General features: G+C 47.9%; 1 protein-coding gene across 2 annotated transcripts in view; it reads right to left on the minus strand.

Annotated features, from left to right (window-relative positions):
* NOTUM (notum, palmitoleoyl-protein carboxylesterase) overlaps positions 1-13,680 on the minus strand; it is a 158,560-nt gene that overhangs the window by 124,132 nt on the left and 20,748 nt on the right. The gene's annotated exons all lie outside the window — the stretch shown is intronic.

The raw sequence follows: 13,680 nt of genomic DNA on the forward strand, positions 1-13,680 counted from the left end.
CAGATGTGTAATGTCACCTGGCATCAAGCCCTGGGGTTGGTGAGGTCAGGCGTCTATCAGATACCCGACATCACCAACCCAGTCAGTAATAAAAAAAAATACACGACAAACACATTTTTATTTGAAAAAACACTCCCCAAAACATTCCCTCTTTAACCAATTTATTAGATTGAAAAACAAATCCAGGTCTGGTGTAATCCAAGGGGTTGCCATGACGATGCACACTGTCCCAGTCAATGAAGAGCAGGATGTTCCCCATTGGCTGGGAGAGCAGTGCAGTGACCTGAGCTAACATCAATGGGTCAGCCCAGGTCACTGCAGGGGGGTGACAAGTGCTGCTGTCAGTGAGGTACATTACCTGCGCTGATCTCCAGCACACTGACAGCCCCTGTCACTGAGGTCAATGACCGGCGCCTTCACATCAAGTATCGCGAGAGGTCCGTGACGTCACCGCCAGTGTCAGTCTCGGGTCGGAAGCGATAGGTGATGTCACAAGCGGCGGCCATGGAGGACAGTGACAGCGCTGAGGTCGGGATGGCGGGACTTCATCACCGCAGGTAAGCCGAGCGAGCGAGCGGGCGGGCGGGCGGGGGGGGGGGGGGTGGATGTGTGTGTGTGTGTTTGTGTATGTGTATGTATGTGTACATGCCGCGGGCAGGAGGGGGTGGAGCGAGCTGAGCGGGAAAGTGTGGGCTTCCTGCACGTAACTAAGATAAACATCGGGTTACTAACCAAAGCGCTTTGCTTGGATACCCGATGTTTATCTTGGTTACCAGCTTGTGGCAGGCTGCCAGCGATGGCTCCTGCTCACTGTAGCTGTAAAAAGCCCTGCTTTTTGCTGCTAGAACCGTTCTCGAACGTATCTAGAACTATCGAGCTTTTAGCAAAAAGCTCGAGTTCTAGTTCGATCTCGAACAGCCCAAAAATCACTCGAGCCTAGAACTGGAGAACCACGAACCACGAACCGCGCTCAACTCTAATTATGATTAAACCTTCTTTCCTCAAGACGTAGCGGATGCCCCCGTGTTCCAGTCGCAGGCCTAGGTGTAAAGAGATCTTTGGAAAGGTCTCTGTACTGTCCCCTCATATTTTTATACATTGTGATTAGATCCTCCCTAAGCCTTTGTTTTTCCAAACCAAATAACCCCCAAGTTTAATAACCTGTCTTGGTATTGCAGCCCACCCATTCCTCTAATAATCTTGGTCGCTCTTCTATCTACCTGGTCTATTTTTTTTTTTATTACTGATTGAGTTGGTGATGTCGGGTATCTGATAGACGCCTGACATCACGAACCCCAGGGCTTGATGCCAGGTGACATTACCCATCTGGTATTAACCCCATATATTACCCCGTTTGCACCAGGGCAACGGGATGAGCTGGAGCGAAGCACCAAAATTGGCGCATCTAATGGATGCGCCACTTCTGGGGCGGCTGCGGCCTGCTATTTTTAGGCTGGGGAGAGTCCAATAATCATGGACCTCCCTAGTCTGAGAATACCAGACCCCAGCTGTCCGCTTTACCTTGGCTGATGATCCAATTTTGGGGGGACCCCCACGTGTCTTTTTTAAAATTATTTATTTAATTTAAAATAACAGCGTGGGGTGCCCTCAGTTTTGGATTACCAGCCAAGGTGAAGCTGCCAGCTGTGGCCTGCAGGCTGCAGCTGTCTGCTTTACCCTAGCTGGCTATCAAAAATAGGGGGAACCCCACGTCATTTTTTTTTTTTAAATGTATTTATTTTTTTGGCTAAATACAAGGCTAAGCACCCCTTAGTGCCACATTAAAGGCACCAAAGGGTGCAAAATTACAAAATGCAGGAGAGTGGGACATTATGTGTCTTTCTACCATTATAATGACAGAAAAGACTGATATGAAGTGTACAACCACAAGAAAATCACCAGAGCGCTCTACGCTGTGAAAAGCAGTAGAAAATGGCACTGGAGTGAACATGTGACTGCCTCATGTAGGTTGAAGCTATGGATCCTGGGTAAATTTATGTATTTTCCCTCCTTCAGTTTTTTTGCAGTATGCAAAAAAAACAGAAGGCACATGGATGACAAACGGATGACATACGGACCGTATAGGGAACGGAATGGAAACTGATGCCACACGGCTGCGTCCGTGAAAAAAACGGACCGTTTTTTGCGGACCGTAAAAACGGATCGGTTGTGTGAATGTAGCCTTATTCTGATCTTCCGTTTATAAACAGCAGGCAGAAATAAGTGAATAGCGCCCCCCAGCGTCAGAAAATCTCCGGGGTTTCAGGGGGTAGCTGAGACCCTGGAGATCATGATTCAGGCTGTTTTTTTCCGGTCCCCGCTCCCGTGATCACCGGTATACACCGTATACCGATGATCACGTTACAGTAAATGACAGCGCCGGTAAAAAATTATTTATCTCCCATCTGGCATGACCAAACATGTCAGATGGGAGATAAATTTCCTCCCCGGTCCCCGGTGTCGCCAAAGTGCCCCCCCCCTGAACCCCTCCCGGAAATCCAAGATGGCCACGCGCACAGCAGCGCGCCGGCCGCATTCACCCTACTCCTCTGATTTCTGTCGCATGTACCATGACACATGCGACAGAAAACTCCTCCTCAGGCCCTGCCAGGTAATTCGGGAAGAGCCGGGTAGAGTCTCAGAACTGTCGCATCTAATGGATGCGGCATTTCTGGGCGGCTGCTGGCTGATATTGTTAGGCTGGGGGGCTCCCCATAACGTGGAGCTCCCTATCCTGAGAATACCAGCCTTCAGCCATGTGACTTTACCCTGGCTGGTATCAAAATGGGGGGGAACCTCACGTCGTTTTTTTTTTTAATTATTTATTTATTTATTTTACTGCACAGTATAGACCCGCCCACCGGCGGCTGTGATTGGTTGCAGTGAGACAGCTGTCACTCAGCGTGGGGGCATGTCTCACTGCAACCAATAATAGGCGCCGGTGGCTGGGGAAAGCAGGGAATAAGAGATTGATTAATGAGCGGCCGGCTTTTTCAAAATAGTAAAAGCCGCCGGAGCAGTGTGAACGCCGTGCAGCGCCGCACCGGTGATCGGGGATCAGTAAGTATGAGAGAGGGGGTAGACTGACCGACAGACAGAGAGAGGGACAGACAAGACAGAGAGAGACCGACCGACAGAGAGAGACCGACCGACGGAGTGAGGGAGATTGACCAACATAGACTAGAAAAAGAAAGAATAGCCGACATCACTACAAAAAAAGCACAAAACGTACACGGAGTATACAGAGATGCATCCGTGTCACGTACTTGTGCGCACCAAACCATTGACTTTCATGGTGTCCGTGTGTGCGTGTTCCGTGCAGGAAACGGACATGCTGCCGTGAAAAACGGAAACACATACGGATCACGGACACGGACATGATGAAAAACGCAAGTTTGACCACAAACATAGATTAACATTGGTGCACGTTTGTCCGTGTCTCCGGTATATACGGAAACGGACAAAACACGCACGTTTTTAACGGATGTGTGTCGGAGGCCTCACATAGTTTACTTGCCTATATTTCAGTAAATATACATCCGATCTCAAAACTAAAGGTATGTTTAGAATCAGCATGATGGTGCCAGTATAACACTGGCTTTAGTTTATATATGAAAATCCTGGTGGTCGGTCCTCTTTAAAAAATCAACATGTAAAACTCTCTATTTAAACTCTGCTATAAAAGTCAGGTTGTGGAAGACAGCTTCATAACACAGGTCATACACAATAGTAAAACTGAGGACAAAAACAAGTCACAAAGTAGTTATACTGCATTAGCAAGGTCTCTCCCAGGCAAAGATTTCACAGTTGACTGGGGTTTAAAGTTGTGTTGTTCAAGATGGGTTCAGATGTACTGTCCATGTTCATTTGACAAAGCACCAAAAAATAGAAAACTTTGTCGACCATAGATGCAGTACAGCCATCAAAACAGTGCAGCAAATAAGACACATAATGCTTCATTCCCTTTAAAATTAAAAGACATCCAGCAGTGCAAAAAAAAAAAAGAAGAGAATCCAGCTCCAATAGGATAGAAATTATGATATCTTTATTGTAATGTTAAAAATCAAAATCTAAGTCCATGATTAAAAATTGTTCAAAAGCGCATAATAACAGGTATCAAAAAGTCACATTGAAGACAGACCACATGGGTAGAAGCTACGCGTTTCAGTCACCATCTGGCATCCTTTATCCGAGTTGGAGAAGGGATGCAATCGACAGGGATGGAATCAGCCCTTGTTGGGTAAGTCAGATTTTTTCCTTTCCAACAATAATTTCCTGCATTGATAAGTGGCATCACAACTATCCGATTCCTTTTGATAATAGTAATGGTAATATTATTTGTATTTTTAAGTACCATATATATTACACACATCATAATTCTGTATTTTATGTGGGATTCTTTTTTATTAATCCTAGACAAAAGGATCTGACAAAACTTATTTCTCATAGCTATCCTTCATATTAGGCTTGATGATAAAAGTCAATAAGTTTGTTATTTTCTGTCACTTTTTCCACACAAAAAAAAAACACACCCAATTTTTTTTCTAGCTGCATTTTTTCTCAGAATAAAATTCTCAGTTTCAGTTTACTATATATATATATATATAAAATAAAAAAATTCCCTAAAAGGGAACCATCTGGATGAATATTTCTTATTGGGCCAGGATAGAAATGGATTCCCTCAGCTGTGAATTCTTCAAAGAAGAAATGACAAAAGCATAAGATTATCAGGAATGCTTCTCTAATTCCAAATAAGAGTAAAATAGTTGAACAAAAATGTAGACAAAATCTCAAAAAAGAAACCTGTTTATTTAAACAAACCAAGAAAATAACAGATAACATTAACTATTTTTACACTGATGGCCTATCCTTAGGATAGGTCATCAATATCTCATCAGCTGGGGTTTGACACCCTGCACTACTACCGATCAGCTGTTCCTGATGCCGGAAGTGGTAATGCTCAGTTCCGATGCTGCACCATCTTCTAATAGCAGCTGTGGCTGGGTATTGCACATCCGCCTCCTATTGATTTGAATAGGAGGCGAATGTGCAGTACGCAGCCCTTATCAGTTGTTGTTGCAGCCCCAGAACTAAGCATTTCCAACTGCCTTCTACTGCCGCTCACACCGAGAACAGCTAAGAAGTGGGATTGCGGGGTGTTGGATCCCAGCCGATCAGACATTGATGACCTATCCAAAGGATTGGCCATCAAGGTAAAAGTAGTTGACAACCCCTTTAATGCAGAAAACCATGATGCAGCAGGGACCGCTGAAAGTTTATTAATTGTGTTGTAATAAATTGTCAGACTGTTCTACAGATGCTCTTGTGCCGCCCCCGTGCCAGCAGCCGACGCTGCTCGGATCCAGACCTTCAGGGGTGGTGGCCCGAGGGTCTCCGGACCCGGGGGTCTTGCGGACATGCAGAATAAAATGGGGGACGTAGATGTACGGGCTAAGCCGTAATAGGTTCATGACGCCACCCACGGTGTGTGGTGAGGTGGGACACCACTGCTGCTGTTACAGGGCACCCGGCGGAGATGTTGTGCAGCAAGATGTTTACCCCTCCGTGGGCAGGGATGGTGGCCCCGGGACCCGATGGCTCTGGTGCAGGGGGAATGACGACCGCAGGGGGTGCTGGTGTACTCACAGTTAGAAACGCACACAAGTCTCTGGTAAACCAAGGTTATGGTGGCCGGTGTCGCGGCCGGTTGTTTTCTGGTCCCCCACCCGTCTGATGGTCTCTATCCTTATCCTGCACTGCTTTTGAGTAGAAATGACTTCCCTGTATGAAACGTAGGAGTCCGCTCCCGGCTGGATGTGGCCTAAGGAGCCGTGCCCGCAGATGCTGGCCTGTGGGATCTATTGGCCCTGGCGCTGACCTCTTATCCCTAATCGGTGGGCTCTTGTCTTCTATGAGGGACTTTGGGTGGGACAGGACCTCTAGTCCTGGCCACAACTGGTTAATTAACCGATTCCACGATTCCACTTGTTTCTGGCTTCAGGGTCCGAGGACCCCCCTTTGTGCTACGGTTTCAGTGTCGGTTCCCCGTGTCGGTACCGGCGGGCTACAACCCTGGCCCGGTCCACCTCGGTTCCACAGAGCCGTCTACCAGTCTCCTGCTGACGGAGACCACCGTCTGCCTCCTAGCCAAGGCACCAGGGCTCCTACCCTGGCACCGCTCAACTTGGACTTCACTGCTGGAGCTACCCCTAGCTCCAGCCCACACTCCTCTCCAAACTGAACTCAACTTAATCTGTTTGCTTTCCTGCCCCGGGCTGCCTAGACCCCTGGGTGGGCGTGTCCCAACCGCCTGGTCACGCCCACTGGTGTGTCTATCTTTCCCTAAGGAGGGTGACTAGGGTTTACTGGTTGGCTGTGTGTTTCTTAGTGAGGGAAGGTGTTATGCAGGGGCCTATTTGTGACTACCTGGTTTTGCCAGGGCATCACACTCTAACATAATCAATGGTGCCCAAAATAGAAAATAAAGTGACATGTACTTATGTTAATGGTTTTCCAAGATATTACCATATCTGTAGTTTTTTGCTCTCTGGATCTTATAGAACCAGAATGCATTGAAAACTTGTTCATCGTTATATTATACATTGAATAGGCTTGGGTTTCAATTCCCTACCATTTTAAACATCTATGATTGTTGTTGTTATATAGAAAGACTAGCAAAATACCTGCGGCTTTACTTGCAGAATATATGTTAAATTGTTGGTTACGCTTGCTAAGGATATATGTTCAGTTTAACCCTTAATTTGACATCTTCAGCATTTACAATATGCTTTTTAACCCCTTTACGATCTCGGACTTACCTATACGTCATAGGTCGTATCTGTCCCTTTAATGCGGGCTCGCAGACATGTGAAACTAACAGATGCAGATGGATCGGAGATGCACCCACGCCTGTTAACTATTAAGATTGCGCTGAAACTCTGACAGCACAATCTAATGCACTCCAGCGGTGATTGCTTTTTTCCCCGCCGCCATTGGTAGACCTGTGACGTGATCATGATGGGCGCCAATGGGTTGTCATTACAGTGGGGGTCACCTGATGACCCCCGTCGCTGTCATGACGTGCTTCCTGTGAATGCCAGCAGAGTGCATTCACAGGAGATAAACAGTTCTGATGTACAGAACGGTGCTGTGAGACCATTCTCAAAAATGAGACCCCAGTTACTTCTCCACTGGTTGTTGACCGTAATTGCTAGAGTTACAAACTGTACAGTGACTTATCAGGTTGCCCCTCCTAAGTGACTATATGGTTGCTGACCCTTTCAGAGCGACTTCTTAGGCGCCGTCGCCCTAAATCTTTAAGACACTTTGGGTAACAACTGTGTCTTTGCATTCAACACACACACACACACACACACACACACACACACACACACACACACACATCTCATGTATTTCTATCAAGTATACAGTCAGGAGGCCAAATCTGATGAAGGGGGAAGATTTTGAGTTTTAATGTTTGCAGTATCTTTAGTCTGGTGTTAAAGGGAATCTGTCACCAAGTTTTAGCTCCCTCATCTGAGAGCAACATGATGTAGGCAAAGAGGCCCTAAATCCAATGAGTATCACTTAGATTACTGGCTGCAGCCGTTCTGACACAATCAAAGATTTCAGATTTAGGCTATGTGCGCACGTTGCGTACAGTCACTGCAGAAATTTCTGCAGCGATCTGAAGAGCACATGTGCGCTTTAAATCGCTGCAGAAATGTCCGTAGTGAAAAAAAAAAAGCCGATTCTATGCGCTCTGCCTGCAGCTCCTGCCATAGACAGAGCAGGAGCTGCCAGCAAAGCGCACGGAAGAAGTGACATGTCACTTCTTAGAACGCAGCGCTTCGGCTTGCGCTCTAAAACGCCACGTGCGCACGGCCCCTGCACAATCTCCTTAGACTGCAGGGGACGCAGGACGCATGCAGTTACGCTGCGCTACAAAGCACAGCGTAACTGCATGAATTACGCACACGTGCGCACATAGCCTTAGCATGTAGCAGAGACCATACTGCTGCCCCTGCCCACGCCAAGCTTTCAGTGGACATTTCTATAGACATAAGCTGCTAATCACATAGGGAGTCAGAGTCAGACCTGATTCCAAATGAGTCCAACTAATGATAAAGCTTAAGCTAACATAGCAAGTAAATAAAAACACAATTTGTGATAAGAGACACAGGGCTGAATTCTCTGTTTTATCTCTTAGGGTACCTTCCCACTTTAGCGATGCAGCAGCGATCCGACCAGCGATCTGACCTGGTCAGGATCGCTGCTGCATCGCTACATGATCGCTGGTGAGCTGTCAAACAGGCAGATCTCACCAGCGACCAGTGAACAGCCCCCAGCCAGCAGCGACGTGCGCTTGCACGGAGCCGGCGTCTGGAAGCTGCGGACACTGGTAACTAAGGTAAACATCGGGTATGGTTACCCGATGTTTACATTAGTTACCAGCGCACACCGCTTAGCTGTGTGTGCAGGGAGCAGGGAGCCGCGCACACTGAGCGCTGGCTCCTTGCTCTCCTAGCTACAGTACACATCGGGTTAATTAACCCGATGTGTAATGCAGCTACATGTGCAGGGAGCAGGAAGCCGCGCACACTGAGCGCTGGCTCCTTGCTCTCCTAGCTACAGTACACATCGGGTTAATTAACCCGATGTGTAATGCAGCTACATGTGCAGAGAGTAGGGAGCCGCGCACACTGCTTAGCGCTGGCTCCTTGCTCTCCTAGCTACAGTACACATCGGGTTAATTAACCCGATGTGTACAGCAGCTACATGTGCAGAGAGCCGGAGCCGGCAGCACAGGCAGCGTGAGAGCTGCGGAGGCTGGTAACTAAGGTAAATATCGGGTAACCACCTTGGTTACCCGATGTTTATCTTAGTTACCAGCCTCCGCAGCTGCCAGACGCCGGCTCCTGCTCCCTGCTCGCTTCATTTGTCGCTCTCTTGCTGTCACACACAGCGATCTGTGTGTCACAGCGGGAGAGCGCCTTTGAAGAAAACGAACCAGGGCTGTGTGTAACGAGCAGCGATCTCGCAGCAGGGGCCAGATCGCTGCTCAGTGTCACACACAGCGAGATCACTAATGAGGTCACTGCTGCTTCACAAAAAGCGTGACTCAGCAGCGATCTCGGCAGCGAGCTCGCTGTGTGTGAAGCACCCCTTAGAGCATGCAGTCTTCAGATTACATACCAAAAAAACTGGTCAGAGTTCATTTAAACATGGGACTTGAAAACTTTCAATCAAATTGCGTGAAAACTGTGGTTTTGTGCTCCACAAGCTACCATACACAGGTTTTCTGATTGATATATATATATATATATATATATATATATATATATATATATTCTTTACATTCAGAAGCTAAAGGTCTGCATGATGGGTGTTAGTACATGTGCAGTTTTTGTTAGAGTATTTGATGCAGTTTTTCAAAACTAAAACCAAGTGTAATCTCATGGTCCAGTGACCAAACATTTGTAGTCCTGACATGCTATAATAAATGCTAGAGGGAACTGATAGTACAGTCATCTCGCCATTAAAGATACCTTCCTAGCATGTCTCAAATAGAAGTATCTAGAAGTTGTCAGTGCATTAGCATATTAAAAATCATAATGACCCCTCCCCAACATGTTTAAGCACACTGGCATGATCCGGGAAAGAGACTCCAGCCTCCACAATGTTCACCCAGTGTCCTATTAGGGAAATGTTGCGTTGCTGGCAACAAGCACTTTTCCACATGTCAGTGGTTCAGTGGACCTTCCCAGTAACTGCACTGGTCAGAGCTATGGTGCTGTTATGGGACACGTGCTTGTGTAAGGTGGGGACGGCACACAGGGAGAAATAGTGGTGGCTGGGGACCAAGTACTAAGAGATGGCCTCAGTGTCCACAAGCCTATACGACAACATTTCCAGGGTAAGAAGTCTGGAAATGTGGCCGTTTAGGCTATGTGTCCACGGGAGAATGTAGCTGCGGATTTTTTTGCATCAAAATCCGCAGCTTTCCCGCAAAATCCGCACCTTTTCAAAGGTGCGGATTTACCGCGGATTTACCGCGGATTTGATGCGGATTTTTTTTTTCCCCCCAATTTTAAAGCCAAAATCCGGATGAAAATCCGCAACAATAATTGACATGTTGCAGATTTTTCCGGACGAAAATCCACACGATTTCCGCTGCGGAGAAATCTGCAGCGTGGACACAGCATTTCCAAAATGCCATAGAAATGGCTGGGGAGTAGCTGTGCTGCAGATTTTCGGGAAATCCGCGGCTTTTCCGTGAGAAATCCGCGGCAAAATCCGCGCATTTTCCGCAGCGTGGGCACATAGCCTTACTGTTTGGGCCTGTGTGTGGGGGGCTGGGTATTTCTGCTTGCGTTCCAAGGCCTGGGGTAGAGCCAGTTGAACGCTGCGCTGGACAAGGAAGCGGATGTAGTTGCTGATTGTGGTTGTGAATGTGCAAATATTTAGGCATTACAGCACACAATCTCCTCATATCCCACTTGAAACGTGCAGGGTGAGTGCCAGAAGAAACCATAAATGAAAAGGTAAAGGGATGTTAGGAGTGTCCAAGTGTAAGGTCACTTGTCTCCTGGGACTTGCCATGGTGGAAGGAAGGAGGATCAGGTTGAGGATTATATGGTCCAGACCCTTGGGTAGTGAGACTAGACTTTGTGGAAGACATTGTAGCACTGAGAAACAGACTGGAAGCATTATCTGCCATCCAACTCACAATATGCCCTCATTGTTATGGCTTCAACCGTGGTGTCTTGTGCCTCACTGCAAAATGGGACAAGAAGCTAGGTCTAGATAAGAGGTCTCAAACACACGGCCTGCAGGCTGCATGCGGCCCGAGTGGCTGTAGACCCCGTGACAGTGACGGTGGCGGTACTATGCAGTGGGCTTTACTACAGTTGATTCATTTACGGCACAGCACACGTATATGAGCTCTGTGCACTATACCAATGTCAAGCAGGTAACATCGCTGTATGAAGCCAACTGCTTGCCTGTGATTGGTAGAGTGCAGAGAGCTCCTAAGTACGTGTTGTGCCGCAAATGAATCAAGTGTAGTAAAGCCCTGCCGGCCCCCTGCACTGGCCGCAATCATCACGGGGTCTGCAGGCCGCAACAAACACTTAAGAGAAAACAGGGGGAAAAGAGGAAAGGTCTGAAGAATCTGGTTTTTTTTTTTTTGTGTATGCGAATAACGGAATAATAGGGACCTAGGATGAGGACTGGGGACATTACTACTTAAGCACAATGCTACAGGGATGGGCACAATGCTGCAGGATGGGCACAGCACAATACTACAAAGATGGGCACAATGCTACAGGGATGGGCACAATGCTACAATGATGGGCACAATGCTACAGGATGGGCACAATGCTGCAGGATGGGAAAAATACTACAGGATGGGCACAATGCTAGAAGGATGGGTATAATGCTACTGGGCACAAGGATGAGGCACAAGGATAGGCACATTACTACTGGGCACAAAGATGGGCAGATTGCTACAATGCACAAGGATGGATACATTACTACAGGGGACAAGGATGAGCACATTACTACAGGGCACAAGAAAGAAAGAAATTAATTTTTGTTTACTATTAAAAATGCTTTTTTACATATAAACGTAACAAAAAAGTGTAGGTTTGTTTTAATAAACAAGCAAGAAATCTTCACAAAAAGTGATCCAAAGGTGTATAGAAGAAAATACATGGAATCACTAAAAATGTCACTTGGCCCTGCAAAGAATGCGGCCCCCAAATATTTTTGTTTTCTATGTGAGGCCCATACACCCAGCCGAGTTTGAGACCCCTAGTCTAGATGACACATGTTTGGTGTCCTCAAGCAGCAGGCCCAGTTTGCCCTGGAACCCTGGAACGGCCACAGCCTTTGCGTGCACCCCCATCAGTGGGACGACCACTTCCCTGTCCCTTACCACATGCCTTGCGCATTTTAGATTATGTGCACAACTAAGAGCGGTATTATTAAAGAATAGAAACTATTTGAATTAGCCGTGAAAAGGACTATTGGTTGTGCGTAGCAGCAGCTAGGTCTGTAAGGCTAGAATCCCAGCTTACATGCTTCTAATACACGATCCCCTTCTCAAGCAGTTTGCCATATACTAATTGCAGCTAAGAGTGGTATTATTAGAGAATAGAATAGATTTAAATTAGCCATGAAGCGGACTTTGAGGTTTACGTAGCAGCATCAAGGTATGTAAGGCTAGAATCCGTGCCTACATGCCTCTAATACACCATCCCTTCTGCAACAGCTTGCCCTACACTAAATGCAGATAAGAGCTATATTAGAGAATAGAATAGATATTTTACCTCTAATACACTATCCCTACTGCACAAGTTAACCCTACAATAATAACAGATTAATAGTGGTTTTATTAAAGAACTAGAAGGTGGCCCGATTCTAACGCATCGGGTATTCTAGAATTTATTGTGTAGTTAATGTATGATTTTTGTTATATATATATATAGATGTTGTTGTGTGTAGTTGCCAGTGTTTGTGTAGGGCGCTGTAAATGTTCTGGGTGTTGTCTGGGTGGGGTGTGTGTGAGAGTGGTGTTGTATGTGTGTTGCGTTGTGTGTGTTGCGTTGTTTGTGTAGCGCTGTGTGTCTGCAGCGTTCTGTGTGTGTGGTGCTGTGTGTGTTGCGCGGTTTGTGTGGGTGTGGAGTGCGTGTGTGTGTTTTGGGGGAGGTATGTTTTGTGCAGTGTGTGTGTGTGTTGCGCGGTATGTGCGTATATTTGTGTATGCCGCGGTGTTTGTGTGTTGGGTGTTGTGTGTGTGCGGCGTTGTCTGTGTGTGGGTGTCTGTGTAGGGCGGTGTTTGTGGTTCCCAGTGTGTGTGTGGTGTGTTTTGGGGGGAGGTGTGCACCCCCATCGTGCTCCATCCCCCATGCTGCGCACCCCCCATCGTGCTCCATCCCCCATGCTGCGCACCCCCCATCGTGCTCCATCCCCCATGCTGCGCACCCCCCATCGTGCTCCATCCCCCATGCTGCGCACCCCCATTGTGCTCCATCCCCCATGCTGCGCACCCCCATTGTGCTCCATCCCCCATGCTGCGCACCCCCCATCGTGCTCCATCCCCCATGCTGCGCACTCCCATCGTGCTCCATCCCCCATGCTGCGCACTCCCATCGTGCTCCATCCCCCATGCTGCACACTCCCCATCGTGCTCCATCCCCCATGCTGCGCACCCCTTATCGTGCTCCATCCCCCATGCTGCGCACCCCCCATCGTGCTCCATCCCCCATGCTGCGCACCCCCATGCTGTGCACCCCCCATCGTGCTCCGTCCCCCATGCTGCGCACCCCCCATCGTGCTCCATCCCCCATCGTGCTCCATCCCCGATGCTGCGCACACCCCATCGTGCTCCATCCCCCATGCTGCGCACTCCCCATCGTGCTCCTAAGTCACACATCAGACAGTATACACGCACACATCTGATCGCATACACTCACACCCCACTTCTCCCTGTGCCCTCCGGTGGGCGGTCCCAGCAGCTGTGCTGCACGCCGTGCTCCTCTGCCTTCTGCCGACACTCACAGATCCGATCGCATACACTCACACATCAGAACACACGTACACATCCGATCGCATACACGCACACATCCGATCGCATACTCGCACACATCCGATCGCATACACGCACACACACACACA

The sequence above is a fragment of the Anomaloglossus baeobatrachus genome, chromosome 5, assembly GCF_048569485.1.
Source record: "Anomaloglossus baeobatrachus isolate aAnoBae1 chromosome 5, aAnoBae1.hap1, whole genome shotgun sequence".
NCBI lineage: Eukaryota > Metazoa > Chordata > Amphibia > Anura > Aromobatidae > Anomaloglossus > Anomaloglossus baeobatrachus.